Source organism: Sturnira hondurensis, unplaced genomic scaffold, assembly GCF_014824575.4.
Source record: "Sturnira hondurensis isolate 20B ecotype Veracruz unplaced genomic scaffold, ASM1482457v3 Scaffold0004136, whole genome shotgun sequence".
In the NCBI taxonomy this organism is placed as follows: Eukaryota; Metazoa; Chordata; class Mammalia; order Chiroptera; family Phyllostomidae; genus Sturnira; species Sturnira hondurensis.
Genome location: NW_028076767.1, coordinates 1,140,649 through 1,161,110, shown reverse-complemented (window position 1 = coordinate 1,161,110; position 20,462 = coordinate 1,140,649). Strand labels below are relative to the sequence as shown.

At 41.1% G+C, this 20,462-nt stretch overlaps 1 pseudogene; it reads left to right on the top strand.

Annotated features, from left to right (window-relative positions):
- The first annotated feature begins 1,614 nt into the window (after positions 1-1,614).
- LOC118985840 (striatin-4-like) overlaps positions 1,615-20,462 on the top strand; it is a 38,988-nt pseudogene continuing 20,140 nt past the window's right edge.

The window sequence follows — 20,462 nt, the reverse complement described above, 5'->3', positions numbered from 1 at the left end:
ATCCTGGGGTTGCCGGGTGCTTTGGTCGCCTCCACCCAGTTATAGCAGACACTACGTGATGTCTCGCTCCGCACAGCAGGTTCCCTTCTGCCTTGTCATTTATGCATGGCGAGTTTCAGACCAGTAGGGGCCTTGCTTCTTTCCTGGTTTTCTGGTGGCCAGGTCAATTAATGAAGCTTTCTCTCTAGTTCACGCCAGGCCCCTTCCAGCTTCACCTGCACTGCCATGGTCCCACTTAACCAGGCCTAGTTATGAAGCCTGACTTATCTTTCTAAACTGCAGGCTTGGTTGCGTCGCTTCCTCATTTAAAAGCCACTCACATCCAGTCTCCTGCTGAAGGTGCCAGTTTGCACGTGTCCTTTGAAAAGTGTTTGCCAATATTTATTGAGAATTGCAAAACCATATCTGTCTTGTGGCTCAGCACTTCCATTGCTCAGCACCCATCCTTAGCAAATAGTCCCAAGCAAGGTGCTTTACATACATAGTTGTTTAACGCAGCGCTGGTTAGCACAATTAAGTTCACTGGAAGCAAACCTAATGTACACACTCGTAAGGGAGTAGTTAAGTAGCCCCTGGTACACCTAGTGAAATATTTTTTAGCAACTGAAATAGCTAATTACACTATTTTATAGTATGAAAAGTATTGATACAATAATGTTCAGTAAGCACATTAAAATACAGAACTGTATTAAATATCCAAAAGCATAAAATACACAAATTTCCTTTTCTCCTCCCATCTCCATCACTGCACCCCGAGGGTGAGTTAGGGAAGTGGTCTCCAGGGAGGATAATAAACCTCTTCTTGCCTTCCACCACAGATAAAAGTTAGTTTTGAAAATGCCCTGCCTGAGAAAATGATTTAATATAATAGAAAAGCAAGAGGGATTTCCAAGCTGTGCTAATTCTTTGTGGAACCAGGATGTGGCTGCCAGAGACCGGTGGCTCTGATGCTGGACAAATGCCCAGAGATGGTCCAGGTAGCACCAACAGGCCTCTGAGCAGGGTTTGCAAGCAGGTGTACAAGAAATAGTTGTTAGGTGTTGAGGTTGGCATTGCTTTGCCTAATAAGGATAAAGTGTTACCTTCAATTTATGTGGGGACCATGTTAATTCATGTTTAGGAAAATGTTTCTCTGAACGCTTGGTATGAACTGAGACTGTTCACTATTGAGGAATTTTCTCTCAGTGTGTGTGTGTGTGTGTGTGTGTGTGCATTGGATTCAGTGGTTACCTTCTGAATCTATGAGGAAGAAAGAAGAGGCATAGTTTTACCTTGCAAGGGTAGATAGACCCCTCTCCATCTTTCATGGAACATTATTCTAGACTGGGGAACAGCCTTGGGGAAATGCCCCATGGGGCTGTGTCCTAGGAGCTGCCTGAGGGAGGGAGGAAGTAGACGGCAGGGTTCAGGGCCTACAATCAGAATTAATTCTATGGTGGTCATGGCTCTTTTTATGGATGCTAGAGCAGTCACATCCAGTGCATGGTTTACATTTGTTTCTTTTGCTCTGCAATTCTCTTCCATCACCTCCAGTCTTCCAGAAAGCCCATTTTCCCCTTCTAGCCTGTGTGGTACTGTTGAGGGGAGACTAAGGGGCTGGTCAGTAAGGGCACTATGGGGTCCTTAGTGCGTCACCCCTCCCCTGAAGTCAGCGACATGAAGAGCAGCATTGGGAAGGACACAAGGCCTGAGTTCCAGGCACTGGTGGGCAGAGGAATGAGCCATGGCCAGCGCAGAGCTGGGAATGAATGGGGAGTAATCCTCCACAGCAAGAGGGGCCGCCAAATGGGTGGCTCCAAGGGGCTCTGAGACCATTAGCCTCTCCTCCAAAGAGATTAAACAGAGGTTCCACCCCCGGTTGCTCACAGGAACCACCTGGAAGCTCTTTAAAGCTACGGATATCTGGGTCCCACTGCATAACAATTGAATCAGGATCCCTGGGGGTGGGGTCTGGCATCAGTTTTATAAGAGTCTCCCAGATAATTCTGATGTGCAGCCAGCGTGAAACCATGGCCTTAGGGAAGGTTATGAGGAGTGGGAGAAGTTGGCCTTGGGCAGTAAATATAGCCTATAAACCTCAACAGAAGCGCTACAAAAATTTCTCCATAGTAAAAAATCTGGAAGGAAACACAGTCAGTTCTCATAATGGTAGTCATGTTCCATAAAGTCTGGGAACCACTGAATTTGCTAATATTGATGCATTGCTCCCAGGGGAAAGATATATTATATATACATATCTCACATAGATTATAGTCTTTAATCCTAAAAATCTGCCATCCTGGTAGATTCTACCTTTTCTTTATTTCACAAATGAGATGAAATGAGGGTCAATGGCATTAAGTGATTTGCCTGAGACTATCCCAAGAACAGGTGTCAGGGTGGAGTTTGAAATCCCACCCAGCTGACCCCCCAGCTGGTACTTCTTGCACTACACCACACTGCCCCCTACTGACTCCATCCCCTGGCCACCTGTGGTGAGGGCTGAAACAGGAGAGCCGGACACAAGCACAGATCTGACGGGCCACTCAGTTACTCACCGCCATGTGCATGTCTTCAAATATTCATTTTGGAGTTACTCCTCAAGAAACTTTAGGGAGTAGGTGAATTTGTAAATATGGGATCCACTAATAATGATCAACTGTATATTTGACAGTAGTTATATTTGGATAGAATTGAATGACCTATTCTTCCCTATTTCTCTATTCTTCTAAAATTCCTTTAATAAGTATATGTTACTTTTATACGGAAAAAAATGTGAAAAACAAATGAAAAGTCTTTTCCATAGCATCCCTCAATAGCCCTGTTTCTTCTCAAAGTGTGGCCTTGACATAGTTATATCAGTATCAGTTTAAGTGATAATAAAAAAGATATGTTCCTGTTTTGCCCCTTCCAAAACTATTAAAAAAGGGTCTCTAAAGAACCCCAAAATGTGCAATTGACAAATCCCCCTGGATTGTTCTTATGCGCACTGGGAGCACAAAAAATTTTGAAAAAACATTTGCTCTTGCAGTCTCCAAAGAGTTAAGATGAAATAAAGGTATTTGAGGTAAAGTGGCGGAAAGAATTTACCACTCATAAACCATTGCTGAAAAAATTACCAAAGGATATACTTTACTGTAAGAAAGGAATTAAATGGAGACGAAACCACTGGGATACAGGGTGCAATGGTGAGCAAAACAATTAGTATGCAGATGGTAAATCTGCTTACTAATTGCCTATAGTAAACAAAACAAAGGGAAAGGAAGTTAAAATAAAGTGGAATTAAATTAACATATAGGACAACCATAGCGTGGAGAAAGAAGATGCGTGATTAGTGTTGAAGCATGCTGAAATCTTTGTAGAGTCTGGGAGAAGAAAGGAGATTGTGGTTAAACTTTCAGGGGCAGGTCGTAAGCATGACTTAAGGATAACTACTAAGTGAGTGAAAATATAAAGTATAATTTTGAAATCAGTGAGAGAAAAGGAATTAAAAATGAGATAACCATAAAAGAAAGGATAAAAGAAGAAACGAGCAAAAATAGGAGAAAACAATAGATCAAGCAAAGTGAAAATGGGAGCAACAGGACAGAAGTGGAAAAGAGGCTCCATTGTCAGCTCTGAGAATTGAATTTACTCTACTCACATGCTAATATCTGAGCCTGTTATGGTTTCATAGCTGTTGGCAGGAGACACAAGATTCCTATGTGAGAGACAAAGGACTGTAGTACTCACAGCCTGGTAAGTAGCATAAGTATCAATGAGCCTATTTGTATCAGTTTCCTTGATTTCTAAAACCCATGACAGTGACACAAAGAGCTGAGATGGATGTTAGAAACCGCACTGAGTTGTGTTACAGGAAAGGAACACTAGCTTGGGAACCTGTTGTTTTATAGCAAGCACTAAGCAAGTCTGCTGTTTGTCCCAGTGCGAGAGAAATTGCCTTTTTCCCTAAAAGTTGCTTGTTGAAGACATAACTCTAAGAAATAGTCTTGGTAAACATCAGTCAGGGCCTTGCATTCTTGGCACACCCAGCACTATATGTAGGAGCACAGGAGACGCGCAGAGGAGTATCTCTCAAAACCCGTAAGTGAGAGTCTGTGAGTACATTGGTTTAGGGAGGAGGAGAGGGAGTAAGGAAGGAGCAGGGAGAAGTAATTTAAAGCCCCATTGCTAAGGATCTTGTATGGCCTTTAGGGATGTTATAACAAAATTACCATAGATTGAGTGGCTGAAACATTCATTTCTCACAGTTCTGAAGGTTGGGAAGTCCAAGATAAAGATGCCAGCAGGGTTTATATTGCATCTTAATAAAGAAAATACAGTTTTAGAGAGGGGCAAGACAAAGGAAAGGGACTTTGAGCTTCTAGGGGGTGGCAAATGTGAAAATGTAAATATACAGGGGAAACTAATGGGACATAAATGCGATTTCAGCAAAGTTTGTCATGTAGGGTTCTCTGGTGACATCTCTGGGCTGAGAAGAATCTAGAGTTGTCCCCAGTGATTAAGAATCATCCTCCCTTTCTTGGTAGAGAGATGGAGGGTAGAGAGTCTTTTTTGTGTCTGTTTCTTCTCAATTGTTTTCAGTTCCAATAATCCTTATGCTGGAATGGAGCATTTTGGGGTGCCATACTCTGAACCCCTTCAACCACTACATCCATTTATTAGGTTCATTTTAAAATATACATGAGAGTGACTTTAAAAGAATGAGATAAACTGTATAAATATATATTCAATATTAATTCTGTGTTTTCTTATTTTTTTCTATATTGCACCAAATTTTTTAATGGACCCCTGGTGCATAGAACTCAATTGGGAGACCATTGGGGTGTAGCATTGATATCTATGGAAGTGTATTCATGACATCATAATTTATTTTCTCTGATCTACTTACCAATCAGAAATGTTCCAGTGAACATCCTTGGGCAGATATCCTTGCTGAATTGTTTGACTATGTTTGTAGTAGTGATGTTGAATCAAACTGTACGTGCATTTCACATTTTGGTGAATATTTTCAAACTGCCCTACAAAAAGGACTGTGCCAATTCCCATTTCAAATGATAGTCTATAAAAGTCTCTTTTTCCAAACTTCCTGTGAAACTAGGTATCAATCTTTAAAATCCTGTCCAAGCTCATAGGTGAGAAATAATATATTGTGGTATCAGAGAGCATTTCTTTTTTTTTTTAATATATTTTATTGATTATACCATTACAGTTGTTCTATTCCCCCCCTTCAATCCCCTCCACCCACACCCTCCCTCCCCCACCATTCTCCCCCCCCCCCTTAGTTTATAACCACGTGTCTCAAGTTCTTTGGATTCTATATTTCTCCCACTATTCTCGCCCTCCCCCCATCTATTTTCTGCCTACCATCTATGCTATTTTCTGTGCCTTCTCCCATCTTCTCCCCCTCCCACCCCCCTGTTTCTAACCCTCCATGTGTTCTTCATTTCTGTGGTTCCACTCCTGATCTAGCTGTCTTCTTGGTTTGCTTTTGTTTTAGGTGTGGTTGTTAATAACTGTGTGTTTGCTGTCCTTTCACTGTTAATATTTTTCATCTTCTTTTTCTTATATAAGTCCCTTTAGCATTTCATATAATAAGGGCTTGGTGATGATGAACTCCTTGAACTTGACCTTATCTGAGAAGCACTTTATCTGTCCTTCCATTCTAAATGAAAGTTTTGCTGGATAAAGCAATCTTGGCTGTAGGTCTTTGGATTTCATGACTTGGAATACTTCTTTCCAGCCCCTTCTTGCCTGTAAGGTCTCTTTTGAGAAATCCGCTGACAGTCTGATGGGTACTCCTTTGTAGGTGACTGTCCCCTTATCCCTTGCTGCTTCTAGGATTCTCTCCTTCATTTTGGTCTTGGCTAATGTAATTATGATGTGCCTTGGTGTGTTCCTTCTTGGGTCCAACTTCTTTGGCACTCTCTGAGCTTCCTGGATTTCCTGGAAGTCTATTTCCTTTGCCAGACTGGGGAAGTTCTCCTTTATTATTTGTTCAAATACATTTTCCACTCGTGGCTGTTTCTTTCCCCCTTCTGGTACCCCTATAATTCGGATGTTGGAACGTTTCAAGATGTCCTGGAGGTTCCTAAGCCTCTCCTCATTTTTTTGAATTCTCATTTCTTCATTCCTTTCTGGTGGAATGTTTTGTTCTTCCTTCTGGTCCATTCCATTTATTTGAGTCCCAGTTTCCTTTCCATAGCTATTGGTTTCCTGGACATCTCCCTTCGTTTCAATTAGTTTAGCCTTCATATGTTCCTCTAATCTGTGACTATAATCTACCAGTTCTGTGAGCATCCTGAGAAATAGTGTCCTGAATTGTGCTTCTGAGAGGCTGGCAATTTCTCAGTTGCTTAGAGTTATTGGCTCTGGGACTTTGAGTTCTTCTTGTGCCATCTTTCGGGTTGTTTGTGCCTGTTCCATAGCAGGATCAGAGCCCTAAAGTGTTCACTAGAACAGGGCAACTCAGTCGCTGGGTTGTGACGCTGTATGTGGGGGCGGGGTCAAAGAGGGACTATGGCGTCCTGTCCGCCGCCTGCCGCCACGGCCCTCACCAGTGCCTCAGTTGCTGCCGTCACCGGGCCCACGCGTTTCGTCCCACTGCACGCGAGTGTGCCACCGCCGTCAGCCCTCGCCCCCTGGGGCCTGCGTGGTCTGTCTCACTGTGCGTGAATATGCGCCCGCGGTCTGCCCCGCACTGCAACTGGTTCCCGTCTGCCTGCGCGCCTGGGTCGGGGGCCGTGTCCTGCCCGACCCTGCTTGCTGCTGGCTCCGCCCCTCTTACTGTCCCTGTTGAACGGTTAGATGTAGTCGGACTTCCGTATAATTCAATTTTCTGTCCTTTGATTGTGTCTTTGTTTCTCCAAACCTTTGTTTTATTCAAACTTGGTTGTGGGAGAAGGCACAGTGTTTCCACCTATGCCTCCATCTTGGCGGAAGTCTCGCATTTCTTAAATTATAATTGAGTTCAAACATTTTATTTTTTTCCCAAATTTTTTATTTAATTATTTTTCAAGTACAGTTTTCTGTCTATTACTCCCATCCCATCCCACCCCCCATCCTCCCCGCTCCCTTCCATTTCCACCCTTCTCCGTTCAAACATTTTAAATTAGATTTAAATCTCTGAATTACTTAAATCCAATTTATATACCATGCCGGTTTTTCCTGCTTTTGGGGGACATACATCTAAAAGCTCTGTGTCAATTAAGAAAATTAACCCTTTATCGTATACTCTTGGGTTGCCCTTTGTTTGTTGAATTGTCTGTGGCCATTCAGAAGTGTTTAACTTAAAGAAAAAAGTAAAGTTGAATCATGTGGAGTGGAGAAAGCTAGGATGGTAGCCTATGCAAACATAGCTTGCCTCCTCCCACAACCACATCAAAATTACATCTAAACTATAGAACAACCGTTATTCAGAACTGCCAGAAATCGAGCTGAATAGAAGGGTTACAACTACGGAATTAAAGAAGAAACCACATCAAGGCTGGTAGGAGAGGCAGGAGGTAGAACAGGCTTGTCCCTCACCCATGTGTGGGGGGTCACAGCTGCACAACACATTCCCCAGCCCAGGGATCCAGTGACAGGAAGATTAAGTCTCCATAATTTTTGGCTGTAAAAACCAGCAGGGATTGAGGCCGTGGAAGACAGAAACTGCTAGATTCCCAGGCAGTTCCTTTTAAAGGGCCCACAGACTTACTCAGACTCACTTTCAGCTACAGCACTGGGGACTGGGACAGCAATTTGAAAGGCACCAGATGCATACGAGGAGAAACTGAAATGTCTGGCATCAGGGAGAGAGCAAGGAGACAGCTTTTTTTCCAGACAGAAGTCCTGGCAGAGGCCATTGTTCCTTTTCTGAGCCCACTCCAAAAGAACTGGCAGGCAGGTGCAATAACTGAGACTCCATTAACCTGGCTCACACTGTTTGCCCCACCCTGGTGATTCTCTGGGGCCATGTCCCACCCAACTTTCAGGCCCACCCAAGCTGTTTCCAGTCACTTTTCCAAACAAATGGCTTATCTTGGCTCATACTTCAGATTTTCCATCTCAAAAAAAGCAGCATCTAGCCTCAGCAAGCCTCCTACCTCTTGCTAAGTGGCCCCAGGTCTGCAAGTAGCAGCAGCTAGTCTTGGTTCACAGCTTGAACTCACTTGGGCACCTACAAGCCCAGCCCAAGTAGCAGCCATCCGCAGATAGCTTATGCCAGGTGGCCTCAGACAGAACACAGGCAGTGGCTGACCTGGTCCTGTACCTTCTGGGAAGCTCCAGAGCCTGCACCCCAAGTGGACAGCTACAGACCATGTCAGAGCACCACTACCCAACCACCTCCACAGGAGACACACCCAAAGGGTGAACTCAGCAGGCATCAGAGTCCTGCTGAAGTAAGTTCTGCTCTGTGGAGTGGGCTCCTGCACAGCCAATTCTTCACAGAGATTGGAGGTTGGTAGTCTGTGGCCACGGCCAGTCCTTGAAGCTGATCAGCCTGAGAAAATCCTTCCCTTTGACCTGCTAAGAGCAATCACGTTTCAACTATAAGAGGAAGGTGTATATAGCCCATACCATGGGCACATCTCGAGTACCCAGCTTAGGTGACAGGGGATGCTATGCCACAAGGCCCCACAGAACACCTACTGTGTTAGGACACGTTACCCAGTACATAGTAGCTATACCTAATACATAGAAACAAACACAGGGAGGCTGCAAAAAATGGAGACAAACAAAAGTGGCCCAAATGAAAAAACAGAAAAAAACTCCAGAAAAAGAACTAAACAAAGTGGAGACAAGCCATCTACTAGATTCAGAGATCAAAGCACTGGTTATAAGAATGTTTAATGAACTTATGGGAAGAGCAGATGAACTCAGAGAGAACTTCCACATCATAAAAAAGGACATGGAAATCATAAAAAAGAACTAGTCAGAAATGAAGGATACACTAAAATGAAGAACATTTTATAGGGAATCAATGGCAGAGTGGATGAAGCTGAGAATCAAATCAGCAGTTTGGAATATAAGGAAGCAAAGGACACCCAATGAGAACTGCAAAAAGAAAAAGAGAATCGAAAAAATAAGGATAGTGTAACGAGCCTCTGGGACTCATTATACCAACAAGTATAACGAGTATAACGTTATACCTCAAGTATACCAACATTCTCATCATGGGGGTGCTAGAAAAGAGAAGAGAGAGAGAGTGAGCAAGAAGCTGGAAACAAATTTAAAAAAAATGACAGAAAACTTTTCTACCTTGGTGAAGGAAATAGACATACAAATCCAGGAAGCACAGGAAGTCCTAAACAAGATGAACCCAAAGAGGTCCCTACCAAGGCACATCATACTTAAAATGACAAAGGCTAAAGACAAAGCGAAAATCTTAAAAGCATCAAGAGAAAAGCAGTTAGGTACCTACAAAGGAGCTCTCATAAGACTGTTAGCTGAATTCTCAAAAGAAACTTTGCAGGCTAGAAGAAATTGGAAAGAAATATTCACAGTGATAAAAAGCAAGGAACTATAGCCAAGACTACTCTACCCAGCAAAGCTGTCATTCAGAATCTAAGGGCAGATAAAGAGCTTCCCAAGTAAGAAAGAACTAAAGGAGGTCATTATCATCAAATCATTATTATATAAAATGTTAATGGGACTTATTTAAGAAAAAGAAGATAAAAATATGAACAATAAGATGGCAATAAATACATATATATTAACCATTGAATCTAAAAAACAAAATAAGCAAACAAGCAGAACAGAGACAGACTCATAGATACAGAGGGCATTCTGATGGTTGCCAGTATGGAGAGGGGTGAGTGGGATGGGTGAAAAAGTTGAAGGGATAAGGAAGTACCAATTGATGGTTACAGAATAGTCATGGGGATGTAAAGTACAGCATAGGAAATAGAGTAGCCGGAGAACATATATACATTGTCCACGGACATGGACAACAGTGTGGGGATTGCCTGAGGAATTAGGGGACTGGGTAAAGGGGGGCAAAAGGGGAAAATTGGGACAACTGTAACAGCATAATCAGTAAGATATAATTTCATAAAAATAGAAAGTACAGTCAAATCCATTTTTTTCTGTAGGTATTTATACCTGGGGCAGCAAGAGGAAGGTGGTAGTCCCAGCACCCACTTCCTTGAATGACAGATGAGAAGCTAGGGTGCAGAGAAGAGATTTTAAGGTTTATGATGCAAAAGACTGGGATATGGAAAGGACTAGCAAAGGGAGGCAAGTTAGAAACTCTTAGAATAGCCAGGTGGTTAAGTCATGCAGGAAATATGAATAAGGGCTCTGGAACCAGGCTTTTGTTTTAAAGATTTTATTTGTTTATTTATCTTTAGAGGGGAAGGAGAGAGGGAGAGAAACATCAATGTATGGTTGCCTTTTGTGCATCCCCTGCTGGTAGTTAGCCTGCAAGGCACCAGCCTGCAACCCAGGCATGTGCCCTGACTGGGAATCGAACCGCGATTGTCTGGTTCACAGGCCCACGCTCAATCCACTGAGCTACGCCAGCCAGGGCCTGGAACCAGGCTTTGAGGGTTCAAGTCTCAGGACTAATATTGGGGGGCCGACAACAGAACATTCTGTGCCTCAGTTTCTTCATGTAGAAATTATCAGTATTTTATCTGAGGTTTAAATGAGATAAGGTACTGGCCCGGTGCCTGGCATAGAGTCAGTGCTTCCTAGAAAAGAAATGAAAAGAACTTGTTTCAAGTTGTAGGAAAGAAGGAAAGGAATCAAGAGACTGTAAGTATCAAGAAACTTGTAAAATGAAGGCAAACAAGATTGAAAGGAATGAATGGCTCCTTTCTGTAGATTTAAATCATGAGCATGTTAATGAAAACAACAATCAAACACTGATGTGGCATAGATGGTCAACAAAGAGACTCTAGAACTACACTTGCTCCAAATTCCAGCTCTACCCCCTAGCTAATCACTTAACGCCTCTCTGCTTTGGTTTCTTCAGCTGAAAATGTGCAATAGTAATTCTGCCTATTTTATAGACGAGGAAAAGAAAAGTGAGCTAATACATGCAAAGCACTTGGGACATTACCTGGCACAGAATATGTACCTAAAATATTAGCTATTATTATTAATTTTTTTGCACTGTACCAGGTGGTTTTATTTCCCCTTTCTATCATCTCATCTCCATTTTCTGAGATCCTTTTCCTTTCAGTATACATCCACCAATTGCCGAGAAACCTTTCCTGGTTTCACCAGGTTCTGAAATTCGGGGCTGATTTAAGTCTGTCCTTCTACATTCTGGATCTTTCTTATTCCCTGCTAAACCAATCATATCATATGTTATTAATAGGCATTGATAACTTCGTGTCATCCTTCTCAGATGACATTTGCATTTTAACAAGAATTTTCAAGGCCTTGACTCAAAGGAGTGAGTAATGTGGTTATTTTAAGTATCCTGGCAGAGAAACGGTCCTTGAGCTGGGAGAGCTCTCCTAAACTCTAAATTTATATCAGGCCAGCAGCTGCCTACACTGCTCACTCAGAATGTGGTGTGGGGGTTGTATTGGTGATCAGGGAGTGATTTAAATCAATTAACCAATATTCTTGTCACTTGTTATATGCCAGGAACCATATTAGGTAATGTGGGCAAGAATAGAAAGGTGAAATTTATAATCTAGTTGAAGAGATCAAGATGTAGAAAAATGAAAAAGAGTTATTCTCATTGCTAAGGTCAAACCAGACTTGAGAATGTGGCCTATTGGTCAACATATGAGGTCTTCAGGGTTAGGTCCTAGGTAAACCAGGAGGAAGATTACCTAGAAAGTTGCTCTTAGGATCATTTTACCATAGAGTCAAAGCATGAGCTACTGCTTGGCAATGAAGCTGGCTCTGCAGTGAGAACCACCGAAGGGGAGAATACTGCATTGAGTTATTCATCAACTGGAGAGTCTGGATGAAGCATTAACAGAGACAGAGAGCCTGGGGCAAGGACTGCAGCACAGGGCAAGTAAAGGTGTGGGAATCACATACCCTAGTGGAGGACTTCTCTCACATGAATTCTGGCATGCCTTGCTGAGGCAGACTTAGTACAGCAAACTGATAACGAAGTACTACCAAACTGATAATGAAGAACTCATAATGTTTCCTTGTTTGTAAAATGAGTAATGTTGAAACACAGGCACTGAAGCCTTTCTCAGCTCTGGTGGTGTATGAGTCCATCATTCAAAAGGCAGACAAAAGGCAGTAATAGGTAGTATTCAACTATGCCATACAGACTGTGTTTCCACTCAGAGTTCTATCATTCGCCTGCAGTGAAACCATCCAATTCGCTCACCCTATCACTTGAATGTGTTAAGACAATGTAGATTCCTTGGTTCTTCAAAACAGAAGTGGTCTCCTTTACAAATTCCTGCGAGGTAGGAGAAAGAAGAAAAAACAAATTTAGCCCAATTTTATGATTTAAATAGTCCTTTTTATCATTAACTTTTTAGCTTTTATCCCTGTTCAATCAGTTATCAGAGCACAGATCTCCAATATTTGATGTAGGGGATCCTTTTTATCCATCCTGGCTCTCAAGTCTTGGACGCAAGTACAGCTTCCTACCACGGGGGATGGGTAGCTGCTACTGCACCAAGAGATGAAATTGACTGAAACTGGCCACAGTTTACTGTCCAAGTTTCCCCCTGAAAGTTGTAAACCTTTAGTAGACTCCAGAGTTCCAAAAATATTATATCAGACAGGTCTTGCCAGTGGGATTGTTGTCTAGGTGAGGAAACTGATTCCTGATGCTTCTTGCTCTGTTATCTTCCCAGAATCCTCTGCCCTCTTAAGAATTACTCAAATTTGGGACTCACACAAGGAGATGATTGAAATGCCATAACACGTGGAAGGGCTGATTCTTAAGAGTGCATCATCAATGTTTACTTCAGTTGGCAATGGCTTTCTGTTGCTATGTTCATTCATTTAATAAGTATTTATTAAGATATACGAAACATTATCATTAGGGTTTTCTTTTGTTACATTTTTTTCTTGTATCATCATATTGATTAGTCTTCTCAAATTCTTTTTCCACTGGAAATTAAAAATAAATGGAGTCAATGGGCTGCCATAAAAGATGTTTGGGATGTACCAATACAGCCTATGAATCAATGGTTGAATTGTTTTGGAAAATATTTATGGTAATTTAGGGTAGAAAATAATATAGAGATTTAAGCTGCTATTTGATTCATTCACCACTTGGGAGAACTGGCCAGGGCTCTGGCCCACAAGGCTAAGAGAGAGTGGAGACTCCCAACTTAAATCTGTGATGAATTTTCTTTTTCTTCACACATCCTTTTATTTATTTTTTTTAGGTTTTAAAAAAATATATTTTGTTGATTATGGCATTACAGTTGTCCCATTTTTTTGTGATGAATTTATAGTCAGAGATGGAAGTAAAGCTGAGAACAGTAGTGCCAGTCTGAGATTCGAGGGGTCGCAAGGCAGGCTCTTGGGGACCGCCACGGCTGAAAAGAGCTGGAGGCATGACTTCTGTGATCTCACTTCTTCTAGGAAGCAGTCAGAATCTTTGACTAAGTTGGGTGTTGTGAGTGTATTAAGAGTAGAGTTAGACAGTATCACCCAGTTAATCTCCTTCAAAACCATTTGAGCTATCACCTTCTTTTGCTCTGTCTTCATGCCCTTGCTCAATTGTCCTTAGAAGGCCAAGTTGTTGCAATCAGGCTAGCTGTACAAAGGGCAGGCAGAGCACCTGGTGTGTCCTTTACCAACTTCACTACCTGACAGTTTGGTGGCTGACTCTACATTTTCTGAACTGCTGAACTATCTGCACTGTGTAATCAGAAATCCTGAAGTGTTCCTATAGAGAAAGACCTTGGATAACAGTTGGTCAACTTCCAGGAAAAGCAAGACTCGAGAAATACCACTCCTTGACCCCATGTATCCATAGGTAATGATAGTTAACTGAGCAAACCTAGGAGTTTGCTAGTGTTCTCCTGGAAACACAGCTGCAGTCCCTGAACCCTTGATTCTTAATATTGTGCCGAGAGTGAGGCCACCTGTCCCTATATTTGATTTTTTTTTTCTCAAAGAGCTGAGTGATTGCCTGGAACAGCTGTGGGTATTTGTGTTTTATTTTTATAAGCCCTGAGCAACTGAGTGAAAAGCAAAGCCAATTATGTCATTGAGTTCTTCAATATGTATGAACAAAACAGCAGAAAACTAAGTTAGCCATGGCAAATACAAGGTTTACATAGAAGAAGAAACACTGAATTTTACTGGGGAATCAGTGAACAAAAGAGGCAAAACGTTTGGTATTTGGGGCAAAAGACTGTTTTTATTTTGTTTATGTTCATTTAGATAAATTATCTTTAGACAACATTTTTTAAAAATCTTACAAATGCTGACCTTATCAATAGAAGATGGCGGAGGAAGCGTAGCGGAGGACATGCCACATACAAGTCCAGCAAAGAGAGTTAGCTTCTTATGTGCAGCAATCCTTGCAGCTTTGTTTGCTCTTTGGGCTGTTTAAAATAACTTTACCTTTTCTTTTTTAATTTTATGGAGTTTAAATATTACCATGAAGTTCAGCATGCACTCTGAAAAGTTAGTCGCAGCATCATAGCATTAAGTCAAAAATTTGGATAGCCATTGCCAGAGAGAGAATCTTCAGGTCAGTGTAAATGAGAAAGCAGTTTTATTTAGTACACGTAGTATCTTATTTGGAGCTACAAGTCTCTTGCATCCACCACTACATTTTTAGTGGTGGTGGTGATGGTGATTGGTTACATTTTGGGATGTTAGGTGAGATTTCTAATCTTAATATGAAAACTCATAGAATTCTTCTACCTAAAAAAATTGTTGCACATTTGGGTAATTTTTGTGTGCTTGCTCTCTTTTTGAAAATATTTCATTTATTTATTTTTAGAGAGAGGGGAAGGGAGGCAGAAACAGAGGGAGAGAAATAGCAATGTGCAGTTGCCTCTTAGATGGCCCCCCCGGAGACCTGGCCCGCAACACAAGCGTATGCCCTGACTGGGACTCAAACCTGTGACCCTCTCTCTGCTTTGCAGACTGCGCTCAATCCACTGAGCCACATCAGCCAGGGCTCATCTCTGCTCTCTTTTTGCTTCTTGTTTTTCTTCTTATTTTAAGGTGAATCAAGTTGGTCTCACTTGTGAGTTTTCTTTATTATGAAAACACTACTTAATTATTGTTTTTAAAACTTTGGGAAAATGCAGAAAAACTGAAAATAAGAAAAATCCTATTTTGAAGGGCAAGCATTGCTAGTATCTCTGTGAGTTCCGGCTCAGGTCAGTGTGTGTGTGTGTGTGGTTTCATAAATGAGACTGTATTGTATGTATAGTTTTGTACTCTTAAAAAATTACTTCACAAGCTTTCTCCAATGTTGTTAAAAATTCTGTGAGCAATTGTATCTCTCTCTTTTTTACTTCTCCTCTTTCTCTCCATTCTCTTCTTTAAAAAGTATTTGATGTTACTTTTTTCTTCTTTCTTTCTTTATTTTCAAAAGGCCATTAAGGAGAAGTTTGCTTTTGGACAAGACAGAACAGGGACTGGATTTTTCCTATAGCCTATGAAGGGATGACATCCAAGGAGGCATAGCAGTTAGAGTTCATGGGGAAATGGAGAGATGTTGGTTAAAGGGTATAAACGTCCAGTGACCAGATAAAAAAGATTTGAGAATACAATATTCAGCATGGTGGCTACTGTTAATACTGTATTATATACCTGAAATTTGCTAAGAGATTAGATCTTAAGTGTTCTTTCCACCCACATACGTAACATTGTAATTATGTGAGGTGATGAAGGTGTTAACTAATCTTTTTAAAAAATATTTTATTTATTTATCTTTAGAGGGGAAGGGAAGGAGAGAGGGAGAGAAACTTCAATGTATGGTTGCCTCTCGTGCATCCCCTGCTGGGAACTAGCCTGAAACCCAGGCATGTGCCCTGACTGGGAATCGAACCGCAATTGTCTGGTTTGCAGGCCCGCGCTCAATCCACTGAGCTACATCAGCCAGGGCGGTGTTAACTAATCTTATTGTGGTAATCATTTCATAATATGTATGTGTATCAAATCATCACTTTGTATATTCTGAATTTGTATATGTTATATGTCAATTATATCCCAATAAAGTTGAAAAATATGTAAACAAATAAATAAATAAATGACAAAACTAGAGAAGTGTTCCTTAGAGTAGAAAGTCAGTTATTAAATGTAGAACTGGTGATGTGAGAAAAATCTCCATTTGGCAAAAATCAGAGTAATAATTAACATTAATGGATGTCACAACTAGCGGGTAAAAGTGAGGTGAAGAATGAGAGTTTACATAGTGAAATGATCTTTCCACAAAATGTTTATTGATTACAGAAGGGGAAAAACTTACTTTACACTTTTAGTGACCTGGCAAACACGGTCCTAACCATGTAAAGTTAATACCACTGATAACAGGACTTTTTTAGAGGTGAGATGGATCATCTACCAAAGTTGATTCTGGTGCTGAGACTGACAGGAAAAGGTTTATTCCTCACATTTGGGGGTCGAGTGGGCAGGCTCATGAACATGGCTTGAGAGAACAGGAAGCATGACTGGTTTGGGTTTCTATTTTGTTCAGGGGCTGGGGCCTCTGGTGACGGTTTGCAGGCAAGGCCAGGGCTTGTGTTGTTTGAACTTCTCACCTGCACCAAAGGAGTGACCATCTGGGCTTTCTTGTTAGCTTGCCCAGATGTGGGGCGGGAGAAGAGAGAGAAATGACTCGAAAGTTGTCAGCAGTCAAATGTCAAAATGGAATCTCGTTCTTTATTCCATGGCCAATTGATGTCGTGTTCTAGCCAGTAAGTGCAAAGAGAAGTACATGTCTGTGATATTCAAGCCCAAAATACATTGCCTGGGCCTAATCATTAGAAACATCACTTAAACCTACTGCATAGAAAAGCATTAGCATAGCAGGCCTCAGGAAAAAAAAAGACCTGTCCTCAGAAAGCCCTGTTTGCAAGACTGGCCCTGGTCGGCATTTGGAAACTCAGATTTCGTTGGGTTTTGGAGTGTTCCCACTACTCAGACTGATAAGAGAGGTTCACTGTGCCTAAACTTTCTGTACCGGGATGTGGTTCACACTGAATACCTGCTTTTCTTCTTGGAGTCCAGAATTTTGATCCCTGCTAGGAAAGGTTGCTCTCTGTGACCAACCTCCAATAAAAGTTTTGAGACTGTGATAAGCTTCCCTGGTAGACGCAATTTCACATGTGTTATGGACTCATATATACATAGTTGTACAAACAAGGTTGGGGTTTCTGAGTGATGGGTCTTAAAGGAGTTCTTTGTGCCAACCTTATCACTTTTTGTTAAGTTTAGAACTGTTTCAAAATAAAATATTTTTTAAAAAATTCTGAAAACATATTTGTATTGGCTGCATGATATTCAAATTAATGAATCTTCCATAGTTTCCTTAGCTAGTGGTTCTCAATCAGTAATATGAGAATCACTTGGAGTTTAAAAAATATATGCATGCCCAGATCCTACTCCCAGAGGTTTAGTCTCAGCCATTCTAAATGAGGCCAAGACATCATTATTAGAAAAATAAAATTCCCAAGTGATTCTAATATAGAATCAGGAATGAGAAACAGTTGGCTAAGAAATCTATGGCAGTAAACAATTCTTTAATATTGACTATTTAGGTTGTTTCTACCCATAATATTTTAATAAGAATTTTGTACATAAAACGTTCTACTTATTTTGTAGCATGCTTTTAGCATCAATCCCAGAAGTCAAAGGATATGAGTATTTTTAAGTTCCTACTGATATTTTTTTCAAGTTGTTTTCAAAAGGAAATTGTCCAGTGTCCCTTTGACTGTATGCAAATACACCCTTTTAACATTTTACACATCTTTGTTAACATGATATATAAAAGATGCGACCTTGTTTTAATGTTTATTTCTTTGATTTTTAGAGGCTGAACTATTGCCAATTTTTGTTACCCATTAGTGTTTCCTCTTTTGAAAATAGTCTTTATACCCTTAGCTACCGGAGTGACAGTCTTTCTGGTAGTTTTGTGTAAGTGCTTTATCATTTTAGTTGCAGTATTTCCCCAGCTTGTGGTTTGCCTTTCGATTTCGGCCATTTTACTCTTTTAAGAGAAAGAACATTTTCTTAGGAGAATGTGCAACAGAAAATATGCTGTTGCAGCAAGAATAATTGCCAAATTCAAGGCTTGCTCTATATCTGGGAGGAGTCCCTGAGATAGAAGAGGAAGAAAATACTCCAAGCTTGAACTAAGGGGCCCTGAGTTTTGGGTTCTCAACGTTATTTGGGGGTTGAGGAACATGCATCAAACCCCATTGTAGTTTATTTTATTCTTAATCACGGGACTAGATTAGCCCTGTTTTGAGGACTATAGCAGAGTAAATGACACAGGCAGGCTAGAGATATTTTTCTCCTTGGTCATAGAATAGTTGAGAAACAAGATACTAAATTTTAACATGGTCCTGAAAATAAAAAACTTGCTCAAAAAGTGAATTCACATAAAAAGTGCTGTCTGGGTTGGCAAAAACACAGGAATAAGCAGATTGTACTGTCTGTTATTGAGAAAGATATGCTGGGCTAGCTCCAGTCGTAATCACCGCAGTATTTGGTGTCTCGGGACAAGAACCTATCAAATAATAATGTTACTTCAGAAAATGCTATGGACACACATCAGAAGAGAATCAGGATTGCTCACAGACCTGGAAAATCTGGGAGAGCCTGCAGAAACCTATTCACCCCATCCAGGTCAGTAGAAGGCTTCAGCCACGTGGGGGAGCTCAAATCTCACTTCCCTTGGCTGTTACTACACCCCCAAGGGGGTTAGCCACAGACCTTGGGATTGGTCAAGTCCAAGAACACAGTTTAGGGCACAGTGCTAGGGCCTGGAACTTTCTCTGTGTTGAAGGAAAAGTTAAACCTGGAGGCAAAATTTATTTTTGGCTCACCATTTTGTAGGGCTTTCCCTTTAGGAAAACTGGTTTCCCACATAGTTGGCCGGATGAAAGGGGCTTCTACTCAGATGGAGGTGCCTGCCCCCGCCGAAGGTCTCGACCCCCAGAAAAGAGGCGATGGATGGTTTCTAGAAACTGAGAAAAGCTTCTTTTTCCTTCCTTGCTTTAACTGCAATTTGATTGGAAGTGTCTCCTCTCTCCATCAGAGCCAAACAACAAGCATAACTGCAGGCCAGGCAACATCCTTTGGGTAATGAGACAGAACTGATTGTAATGGGTTAGGAATTAGTTCCAAGGGCAAAGAAAGTCTCATCTGGAAACAGAGCATCTCCACAGAGAATTCTGGACTGTTGTTGCGGCATTGGTGGACTGGAGAGTATATTCACAATCCAAGGGATTTGTTTTTCTTTTTTGCTCCTGTTTCTCCTCCTGGCAGAGATCAATTCTGATAATGGTATGGATTTTGGAGCTGAAGTGCCCGGTAAACCAGAGCTATCAAAGCTATCACTATATAGATGGAGAAGGGTGGAAGTCATCTCTCCTTGTTACCTCCCTCTCTCTCTTCCTTCCTTCAAGCTAGAAAATGCATGGGAGAAGACTTCCTTCCTTTCTCCCTCCTTCCCTCTGTTCCTTTTTTCCTTCCATTGTTCTGTCCTTCCTTCCCTCCTTCTTTCATTCATTCATTCTTCTTTTTCTTTTGGAGGTGGTTCCATGTAGGCTATACCAGTAACTGCTTTTCCTATTTTAAATTAATTTTTAACTATGTAAGTGATTCCTGAATACATTCTCCTGCCAGAACACCAGACACTTATAGCTAAAGCTGCCATCAAGCCCTCTTGGGGCATTGTCCCACTACCTGCTACCCCAGTGCCATATTCCAGGCATTGTCACAGAGTAATTAAGGGAGGAGCTGTAGCCAGATTACCTAGGCTCCAATTTAAGTCCAATTTAAGTTGCCTGTGCAACTTTAGGTAAGCTACTTAACCTGTCTGTACCTAAATGTCCTTATCTGGAAAATGAAAATGTTATTAATACCTACTTCAAAGGGCAGCTTTAAGGATTAAGTGTAATAATATATGTAAAACACTTAAAATTATATCACACTTAGTGAGTATCGGATGAATGTTAGCTATTGGGTTGGCCAAAAAGTCCATTTAGTTTTTTCCATAAAATAAAAGACATTTTTCATTTTCACTAATAATTTTATTGATTCGGATATTCTGAGTATGTCAGCTATCTCCTGCTATTGGCTTCTAGTGGGTAGAGGTGAAGGGTGCTGCTAAACATCTTCCAACGCATAAGACAGCCCCACAGCAAAGAATTATTTGGCCAAAATGTCAATAGGACCAAGAAACTTTGCAAGTACCTTCTGACACATTCGAGCAATCACAGAACCTTCGTTCTACACTGCAAAATCTTCTTTTTTTTTAACATTTCAGTTGCGTTTTTACCTTTCTTGACATAATAAAGCATACCATGCCAAAAATATTGCATGTTTTCTTCCATCTTCAATATGCAAATGGATACACAAAA